Source organism: Netta rufina (genome assembly GCF_964035555.1).
Source record: "Netta rufina genome assembly, chromosome: 3".
In the NCBI taxonomy this organism is placed as follows: Eukaryota; Metazoa; Chordata; class Aves; order Anseriformes; family Anatidae; genus Netta; species Netta rufina.
In genome coordinates, this window is record NC_140125.1 from 25,351,435 (window position 1) to 25,362,298 (window position 10,864).

Sequence of the window (10,864 nt, forward strand, 5' to 3'; positions counted from 1 at the left end):
CTTACATGCTGGCGACGCTTCGCTACGGTGCGAGATGAGCGCTGCCAGCCAGAGAGGAAGGCAGGAGCTGGATACAGAGGGAAACACACAGGGCTGGCGGTGCTGGAGAAATGCCTCCTCACTTCCCCGAGGCACCTGGCAGCTTCTCCCGGCTGGTGCTTGGGCGCGTGTGCGGGCTGGGGCTTCCCAAAAGCTGCCCCGGGCCGGGCTGGGCGCCAGGCGTCTCCCACCGGGCGCCGGCGGTGCTGGCAGGCAGGATGGGGCCCCGGCCCCATGCTCACCTCTCCTGCCCCTGCAGGGCTTTGGGTGCTCCTGGCGATGGAGGTGAGGGGGTGTGGAAAGCCGTGGGTCCCGCCGAGCTGAGGAGGAGCAGGAGATTAGCTGAGAGGAGAGACAGGTGTAATTATCCATGACAGACTCAGAGGCGGTGTGCGCAACCATTTCCTCCTGAAGACCTTGGGACAGTCGAGAAAGAAAAACTTCCCCGTCTTGTGCAAAGACGCATGACATCAGGATTTATCACGGGTGAGCTGTCCTGCCCTGAACCTCCGTTTTCCAGCTCTCAGCACACCTGTGGCACCACCTGCCTCAGAAAAACAGCCGGCGAGAGTCCAGCTCAGAGGTCTGGGACAGCTTTGAGGTGCAATGAGGTGCCCAAAGGATTTTCCTTTCTCTTTGACTCTAACCTGTGGGTTTCTTTACAAGGTCCCAAATGGTTACTTCTGTCACAAGTAACACTAAGATGCTTTTTTTTTTTTTTTTTTAAGGAAAACATGAGGAAAAAATAACTTCTGTTTTCCTTTAAGGAAAAAAGGTCTGAAAACAGATACGTGAGTGATGGGAAAACATCGACACTGTGTTTTCCCCCTGGTATTTAGCAGTATTTGCCTTTCATGTCCATCAGTGCTTCTTGGCCTGCTCTTTCTTGCTTTGTCTTGCATGGAGCCGCTCTGCATGGACAGAGGGGCAGAGCTGGCATCCTGCCATTCCTTGCTCAGTGCACACCTCACTTCATGGCTTTCCCTCAGCTTCTGGATGAATTTGCCATCAGGCAGCTGCACAACGGGGAGAAAACCCACACTCTAAGAGCAGCAACGCACAGCTCAGTGTCACAGATCTGCTGGCTTTTGGGGTTTTCATTAGGACGTTGATGAGGGAGCAGTGAATACCCAGCTGGGGGTGCTCGGGGCTGGTAGGAGCTGTACCTCTTTCTCAACAGGAAAGGCAGGGACGAACCAAAGCACCCACCCTGGGGTGAGCAGCAGCAATCCCCGCGGGGCACATCCCGCCTCTCCAGTGGTCCTTGGCGCTCTGAGGCAGAAAGCACGAACGCCTCTGCCCGAGTAATTAACAGCGACCTGAATCAGACATCGCCAGCTACACGTCTCTCTGTGGAGGTGACACAATTCTCGGCACGCCTGCAGCCAGCAGGGCTGGGAGATGGGTGCCTGAAGCCACCCCAGGGCTCAGGAGGAGCCCGGCTGGCGCTGGGAGCACGCGGGGGGATGGACGCCCGCCTGGCGCGGACAGGAGCGGTGGCAAGAGGAGGAAAGCGTGGCGGGGGAAGGACGAGGGGTGTGAGAGAGAGGGAGACGCGGACCGGAGATACCTGTTCCCTGCCGCTTCACCTCCGGCTGCTCGGGCAGCCCGTCAGGTCTTCCCGTGTGCTGCAGTTTTTAATCAGCCCCGGGATCTCCCGTAAACTCGCCTGCACAGGTGAGCGCTCCGCGTGTCCTCGGGGACTCGGGGCGGCCCTGCAAAATCACACACGCGTTGGCGCTGTGCGTAGCCAGAGCAAACGGGGGTGTCGGAAGGAAGGACTTGATGCCCTCGTCCTCCAGAAGGGAGCTGCTGCTCGTGAGGGCCCAGACAATCCCCTGGAGCGTTGTTGTGGTGTCCCCCATTCCCTGTTGTTCTCAGCAGGGCTGTGCTTGCTCGTGGTGGTGTTGGGTTGGGCTTAGCCCCATGTCTCCTGCCTCATGTTTGGGCAGCTTTGGCAGCTCTTGAGCTCCTGGTGGGGCACCACCACTGCTGGGAGACGTGGAGATCACCCCCAGGCCTCTCACAGGTGTAATGTCCCTAAGGACAGAGGCTGGGGCCCGGCCCCGTGTGGAGCAGGGACACCCGTCTGCAGTCAGGGGGCACCGACCCGCTGCAGGCCCCTGAGCCACAGCTTTCTCCAACAAAAGTCCATGGAGCTGCTTTTCTCTCCCCAAAACAGGCTCATGATGCCCAGGGAGATGCAGGGTTGACATCTCCAGCCGGGACGGCCACCACGGGCCTGACACCCTGCTTGGTCTCTCACAGGTGGCTCAGGGCGCAGCCGCAGGAAAGGTGTTTTTGGCTGTTCTGCCGGCCCGGCTCCTATACGTGTCACGCAAGCTGCTGGGTGCTCCCGTCTGACTCATGGCCACGAACACACCAAAACCCAGTCAGGGGGAGGCTGGCTGGCGGCGTTACTTGCTCACCGCTGCTGCCCAGGCCTGGTGGCTGCTGCTGGAGGCCGCCCACCCCATCATTAGCCTTTGTGCCTGATGGAGCTGGCTCTGGAGGGCGGCTACGGGCACAGCGGGGGGACAGGACGGGAACCTGATCAGGAGGATAAGGAGAAGATGCTCGGTGCCGCCACAGGATTGCATGCGAGAGCCCGGTGTTGTCTGAAGGGAGGACAGCCAAGATACCATCGTCTACTCCTGTTATTACACCCCAGGTTCATCAAGGGCTGAAGACAAAGAGCCAGTTAATTATTTATGACATATGCATAAAGGGGAAGGCAGGAACACGCAAAGGGCTATTTCATCATTTTTTTCAGCCTAGCAAGGCTGCTTAGTCTGTAAGAACCAGCACTTCTTCTTTTAAGTCTCATTTTGAAATTTGCCGACAAACTCTGCCCCTCCGGCATCAGTCAGCCCTGTGGCAAATTCAATTTCTGCTCTGCTCTCTTCACGGGCACCTCCAAACCTGGGGTTTATTTCGGCTGCCTGCTTCAGCTTGCCTCGGCCCTGACCTGCGAGGTCTCTGGGGAAGGGCTCGGTGTGTGTAAGGGGCTAACCTATTGCACGTGGCACAGCTTTCCCTCTGGAAGAAGCTGATTCATGGAAACGCTATGTGCAGTGGTCTCAGCTTTGCTTATATTTCCAGTTAACGTACTGGTCAAAGTGCCTCATTCTGCCACATCCAAAGCGTTTCCTCAGGCCTGGCATTGCAGCGTGGGGCACTGGGCCTACCTGGCAGCCGCTGTGCTGTGTGTGAGATTATTTCTGGGAACAGTTTGGGTGGGCACATGAGAGGAAACTGAACGTGTCCCCTCAGCCATTTCCTTTGGTGTGGAGCTGCCAGAAGTTCTGGAGTCAATGCTGGCCTGGCCTTGGCACCCATGGGTGCTGTAGGAGGGACTCGAGGCTGAGCCTCTGTGGTGGGAGAGATGACCCTGCCACCAGGACAGCTGGTGACCTGCAAACAGCACTCCCCACTCTGCACCACTGCACAGTTTTGCTGGCTTTTTAGCTGGGAGTCCAAGCAAAGAGAGACAGAAGCAAAGTAGTTGGAGACGCAAAGTCCTCCTCATCCTCGGTGGCATCCTCTGTATCATATTGCTGTGTTTGTCTGAAGCCTGAGGAGATGGCAAAAGCCTCCTGCATACCTGACGAGTACTCAGTTCAATAAAATTGGAACAGGAGCCTTTATGTTTAAGGGATACAAAAGCCAAAAAGATGTCACCTGCTATTTCAGGAAGTCGTGGGTTGAGCAGCTGAACTGCTATGAACTTTTTCCTCAGCGGGGGACTCTGGCAGGAAACCATGCTATTTAAAATTTGGTGACTTAGCAGCAGTTTGCTTCAAAAGGATCTACCCTGCCCTTAATTGTGATGCTTAGATCCAGGACTTTTATTTTGTTTAGGTGAACAAGTGTTGTGAAATGCCTTTGTGAATCAAATCTAATCAAGTCAGTGTTCTCCAGCTGGAGCCTGGAAACCTGCCCGGGGAGGACGGCGCGAGAGGCAGGGAGTGATGACAGCCTGCCAGGGCAGGGACGAGCAAGGTGGAGCAGCGAACTGGCCCTAGCAGACAAGGAGATTTCTACGCTTTTCTTCTCTAAAGTACCTGAACTCCAGGATGCACTGGGCGTGCGAGTTTACTCCAGTGAGCCCGAGGCAGTTTCAATTTATGCAACTGCTGTTTGCTCAGCAGCTGAGAGGCCCAGCTCCCTCTGATCTTGGTGATGCTCAGGGAACAGCCCCTCCTGCAGCTGTCTCCAGCACCCAGGTGGGCACCTGCACGGTGCCAGGTGCGGGCGTGTTCTGCATGTATCCAAGCCATGAGGCTGAGGGGAACTGAGGATGAGCATCTGAGATCCCTGCAGAGAGTTAGGGAGAAAATATTAGCTTTCAAAGAGCGGGCAGAAGGAAGGGATGTTGTCTTGAGGTTTTGCTCTGGACATGTGATGGTGACCAACCTCCCGGCTTGGGGTGACCACACCAAGGGGGCTGAGGCGCAGGGATGTGCAGCCCCGTTGGTCTCGGTGCTCTGACAGGGACTGCTGGCACAGCTGCAGTAACTACAGGGAGGGCTGTCCTCCCTCTGCATGGGCCAGGGTCCCCAGGCCTTCCCTGAGTGAGCTGCCAGTGGTGCATGAGCAGACAGGGACATTTTTGGTCCTCTCTCCACAACCTTATAACCTGATCACTCTGGGGAAAACCCAAGCTCCCGATCTCTGCTGACATTTGTGTCCGTGGCGCAGCCCCATGAGCCTGCAACCCCCCATGTGCTCATCGGGGATGCTGGCAGCCCCAGAGCATCCTTCCTGTGGGGCAGCCCGGCCACCCGTGGGGATCCGTGGCTGCGAATCTGCAATTTGGGATGTGCTGGGGTGTCTGCTCTGTAGGGCTGGTGTGACCAGCTTGACTCGACCTGGAGGCAGAGAGGAGACTTCTCCACCTCCCTGTCTCCCAGCGGAGAGACGGAGCGCTCAGAATTAGGAAAAATCCAGCGCGTAGGGTGCCCAGGGAGGATGTCCTTCGGGAAAAGCCAGGGGTTTGGGTGCGGATTTGGGTGCGGGTGCGGGCGGTGGCCGCGCGGTGTCACTGCGGCCCCGCAGGCAGCGGAGGGCCCGGGTGCGGGGCCGGGGCGAGCAGGGAGCGGAAAAATTGGGAAAAATAAGTTCCAGCACTCGTCTTTCTAGCAGGAAGCTCCCCAACGTACCTGGAATGCACCCAAGGGGCTGAAAATGTGAAGAGAAGTTAAAGTATCCCACTTGCGATTTTATTTTAGATCTGACAACTCTGAAAGCTCGCTGCGTGTGCAGGGGTGGGCAATGAGGGGGTTTGGATTCACTCCTTGGCTTTGGGGTTGGGCGTAGCGGTCTCAGTGCAGGTGGAGGGATTTGCTCCCACCACACACCTGCTGTGAAACCACTCTGACACTGACCAGAGGCGAGGTGGGGCAGGGCCCCTCTCACCTGATCTTTTTCTGGAGATATTTGGGCCCAGATACGCAAGGTGACACGGCCCTGGCTGTGCGTGGTGCCACCAAGCCACATCACAGGGGGCTCCACGCTGTCCTCAGCCTCACCTCCTTAAGCAGATGTGGTGGAAATGCAGCTTTCAGGGAAAATACGGGTGTATTTGTACCTGCTTACCTCCCCTTCAGGAGGTGTGAAATCGGGCACCAGTGTGCATAGCCCCGCAGAGCTGCAGTGGCACTGAGGGGGCTGAGCATCTACCTGCCAGAGCACAGCCCATCCATGCTCAAGGCCAGCACCTGGCCCTGAGCTCTCTGGAGATTTGGGGTGGCTTCTGGCACAGGTGACACCTCTGCCAGCAGCTGGGTTTCTGTAGCATGAGGGGAGCAACACAGCACCTGGGCAAAACGCAGGCTACACAGTCATTCTAGCTGCATTCAGGTGTATGGGCCTGCTTGCTTGAGGTGTGGAAGAGAGGAATGAATTCCTGCACTCCCACAGATAAATTACATGATGCTGCGTACAACAAATATTGTATAACGAGCTTATTAGAGGCTGGAGAAAGCTTGGGCTGCGATGAACAAAGATGTGGGTAGAGATGTGGATGGATTTGAATGCCTCTACGTGATATTTTTGTGTACGGGGGTATTTTAAACCAGCTTTGTAATTGGCAGCGTTGCCTTAAGTTGGAAAAAGAAGTCAGGCTGGGTGTAGGGAAACAGCTTTTCCAGGTGAGGACAGGTGAGGAGTAGGGCAGGGTGTTCAGAAACGCTGTGCAGTCCTCGGGAGCATCCAAGACCCAGCTGTCCAAAGCCCTGCACAACGCAGCCTCACTGCTGGCCCTGCTGTGAGCAGGGGCCTCCATGGCCCCTTCCCACCGGGGCTGTCCCCGTTCCCATCTCCCTTCCTGGAAGGAGAGGGCCCAGCACCCTGCGCACCCCCCCGGACACCTGCTCACCCCTTCCCTCCCGCCCCGAGCAGCCGGGGTGCTGCAGGGGGCTGATGTCATCCCATTTGCTTACTTAAGAGAGGCGTCATTAGCGGGTAAGTAATTTATGTAATGCTGGTTAAGCGGGCCCAGGGCAGCGCGGGGACGCTGTGCCTGGCGGGCCGGCAGCAGATTGCTGCAGGAGGCCAGCGGCAGGATTACGGGGGATCAGCGGAGGGAGGGATGCTGCTCTCGCTGCAGATCACCCATCCATCACGGTGCCACCAGCACAGAGCTCACTGGGGTGTGCTCCTCGCCCCGGCAGGTCTGCCTGTGGAGGTCACCCAGGCTCCTGTATCCGTATCAGATCCCCCTGCCCTTGTGATGCAGCAGGTGACGTTCCTGCCCATCGCATCCCACACAGCGCTGGTGTGCTCATGTGGCTAACAAAGGCCTGCTTTGGGTTAGCACTCGGGGCAAGGCGGTCAGCAAGGACAAAAAGTGGTTGTCAGGATAATAATCATCGCTTGCTGGCACACTGATAAAGATCTTGGCGGTGTGAAAGAGCAAATGTCATTGAACAGCATCCTAAACCCACCGTTATCTGTAGGGAGGGACACCAGACCCGTGGAGGAGAGGGAAGGAAAGCAGAACAGGTGAGCAACATCACCACCACAGATTTTCAGAGGTTTAAAATGCTGTTGGGAGAGCTGTCGGCACCCCTGAGGTGACCAAGGAGTGACAGGGCCCAGCTCCTGCCAGGGCTGAGGGCCGCACCGGCCCCTGGTGACCAAGGGGAATGGCCCCGCTGGGAGGAATTACAGGAGTCAGGCCTGTGTCAGGAGCCGAGCAGGACCCCGACGGGGTATAGATGTGGGGTGACAGGACATCTTCGCACCCTGAGAGCTCTCTGGGGCTTTCCCAGCTGAGGAGGGGCCGCAGGGACTGCGGAGGCCTGCCTTCTGCACCCTGGGGTGGCTGGAGAGGACATGCAGAGCTCAGATCCCCTCCACGCAGAGGAAAGCTCCAGGAGCCACCTCCCTGCACTCCTGCCCGCTTCGGGGACCCCTCTACACGTTTTTGGCATCCTTAGGACCACATGCCAGCGTGTTCACCCCTTCTGAGGGTGACTGAAATTGCACGGGATTTAAAAGTAAAATGATGTGTTACCACACAAACCTCACTAAAATTGCATTTGTTGTAATATGTATTGTGTTTAAGAGGAGTTATTCTTATAATCACATTGACAATTAAAAGTTTATATATAGGATATGGCTAAAAATATGAATTTTGCTTCTTGACTGTAATGATAAATTAAAAAAAAAAAAAAAACACCTCTCTCTTTGTTCTGCCTTTCTTACCTGAAGCAAGAACCTGGTTAAATCAGTTAACTATTATCCTACACTTCAGAATAATGCTGCTAAAAATGAAACATAAAATTAGCCTGTCATTGTGCTGTCGCTCACATGAGATTCGAGCTGCCCTTCTGCAAAGCTTTTAATTTCCATTAAAACACCTTGGCAGTGGGTGGGTGCAAGGATTTTCAGCAGCAGCAACCAGCCCCATACTGGTCCAGCCCCTCGCCACCTCCAAGCACGCCCTGCCTGGCGAGGGCTGTCCTGCTCACCACTTCTTGAAATTTGGCTGCTTCTTCCAGCAAAAGCTGCTCCTTCAGGCCAGCTGAAGCAGCACCAGCCTCCGGAGACACACCGCTGGGATTTCAGCTGTGGGCAGAGTCCTACAGGATTTTGCAGCACAGTGTGCCCTATCTAATGGATGAGAGGCAGCGTTGTTTGAGTGGCAATACAGGCTCCAAAACCCAAGTAGCCAGCACAACATCGTTCACCATCACCTGAGAAAATGCAAGACGCTGGCCCCTTTGTGATAGGCAGCGAGTACCTCTGCATTAAGGCAGCTGGGAGTCTTCCCATGATTGAGCTATTTTGGTGCTGGAGGAAATTTAGTCTCTAATGATTCATGAAGAGGCTTGCACTGCTCCCATCTGTTCAAACTGCGAGTGCCGCCGACTGACCAGGCAGGCAGAGCAGCAAAACTCCTCAGAGGTTTTGTTGCTTTGGTGCTTTGCTTGTCCTGAACACCTCAGTTTTAACTTCAAGCCACCAGGATCAAAGGGGGGAATTTTAAAAAGCCTATGGAGAGTCTGGAAGTGCCTTCACTTCTAGTTTTAGCTGGGGAAATCAGTGCATGGGTCATCTGGCGTACAGCTGGTGCTCAGTCCTGCCCAAAGCCAGATGAAGTACTGCATCTGACAGAAATTCTTGGACTTCCAGCTTTATGTCCTAAACCCACCAGCTGCCATTCTGCTTTTTCAGGCAGTCCCTCTGCTTACTGCTAGCTTTAAGATGTCACCTGTAGCTTCTAGACCTGGCTTGGCCTTGCGTTAAAACTGCCCGTTAAAAATGCAGTAAACGTTCCCGGTCACTTAAAGGCTGTCATGTGCCTTTGGTGCTGCCTCAAGGGAATGCTGGCCGAAGCCAAATCCTTTCTCCAGCAACATGTGGTGGTTTGCTTTTGACCTGTAATATTTGGTGAGCTTCTTTCAGCAGAAACCCTTAGTCACATTAAGCAATGTGAATGACATTCGCTCTACTGATAAGCAGAGATCATCCAGATCTGGGGGCTGGTCTGCTTATTGTCACCTCTAACCAGCTCAGGAAAGGCTGCTCTCTCCTGGGCCCCTCCAGGCTTGGATCCAGAAGAGATGTCAGTCTGCCAGCAGCCCACCTCTGCTTTCAGACACCAGCCCACACTGATCCCAAACTTCTTCAGTGTGGGAGCTCAGCTCCTCTTTGGTTTGAAAGCTACTCTCCTTGCAGAGACAGCAGTGACTGCAATTGAAAGGACCTGCTGTCCAAATTACCCCCCCTTTTTGAAAACATCCCTATATTTTCCAGTTCTTAGCTCTTCCTCGGTGAGCCTTGAAACTCCACCTGGAGTCACAGGAAGCCAACACAGCGATGTTATGAATCCATGAAAAACGCTTCATCTACTGCTGTGGTTGGTCTGGGGTGCCCCAGCCGTGACTCACCCCTCCTCGTTCGGCTTTGTACACCTCCACACATCTGCCAGTGTTTTTAGAATTATGCTCCAGTGGGAATAACAGTTTGTTGACTCAGTGAAGGCAGCATCACTGGTGCTGCACAAAGCTCCGGATGGCTATGCTACTGATGAACGTGGCACCAGCATTTGCCAACGTTAGGTGAAGCTGTTTTGATACGCTGTCAGAAATATTTTGAAGAAATCAGCAGAGGGATTGTTTTGTGGCTTGATGCAGCAGGAGCTGGAATTTGCAGTCCTGTAGCTTGCAGGTTACCGTGCCCTGCTCTGACCAGCTGCGTAGGATCATGCTGCTCCTCGGCAGCGGTGCCTGGGGCGGTGTGTGGCCACACGCTCCCCTGGGGCAGCACAGCAGGAGATGCCTGATCCAAAACCTGCTGCTAAAACAGCAGGAACACTATTACTGAATGTTATGGCATCGGGCCATCTTCTAGCTGAGCATCTTTTACTGCGGAGTCAGTAGCTTCCTCTTTTTAAGTTTCCTATTTGCACACTTATTAATCGCACCTGCCCGCAGCCCTTATGTTCCATCTCCTTCAAGATGTCTGCTAAATATGTGCTCAGACAGACCCAGGTGTGCGGCTTTCTGCACGGCAGGGCAGGCAGGAGTGGCACCTGGTAATGGAGGACAGCAGGAGCTCGCAGTTTCCTGCTATTTCTGTTGCTTTCAGATACCTCTAAAACAAGGTGCTTCACAGCTCTAGAGTGCAATCTGCAGTGATGAGACTACACTCTATCTTTGCCTTTTTTATTATTTTTTTTTTCTGACCTGAAAGACTAATCCCTGCCTCTGTCCCTTATTGCTGTTCAATTCCTGCAGCACAACTCCCGACCCCTGCAGTGCCTGAAGAACAGCTTACCCAGTGGCATGAGGTCTTATTCCCCAGCCCAAAGTCTAACTGAGAGGACAGCTAAGCGTACACAATCAGCCCCCAGAACTGTTGTGCGTGGGACGTTTCTGTGTCTTCCCCCTTTCCTAGACACATCCATCAGTGAATCATCCCAAATCTTGCCACAAGCACAGACTTTGATGCCATCACAGGAGGATCGCCCATCATGTATGCCAGGACTTCATGTTTCCCAAGCAGGAGGTGAACAGCATACAGAGCTGTGGCTGCACATGGATTGATCATCCCTCCTGTCACACATCGCTGCCAAAATGCAATCCCAGCAATCACGCCACGTTCAGCTGTGGAGGTGTGCCAGTGCCCTCAGCCAAGCAGGAGGGTGTAGCGTGGCATCTGTTATGTGCCAGCGCAGAGAAGTGTCTGGATCCTTGTCTGCCATAAATCGTTATGGTTGTGCTAACCTCAGAGGAGCTACCTGCCTTTGCAGTGCTTAATCACCATTTAGGAGCCCGTGCCATTAACCAGACAGATGGCCTTAATCCTCCTCTTA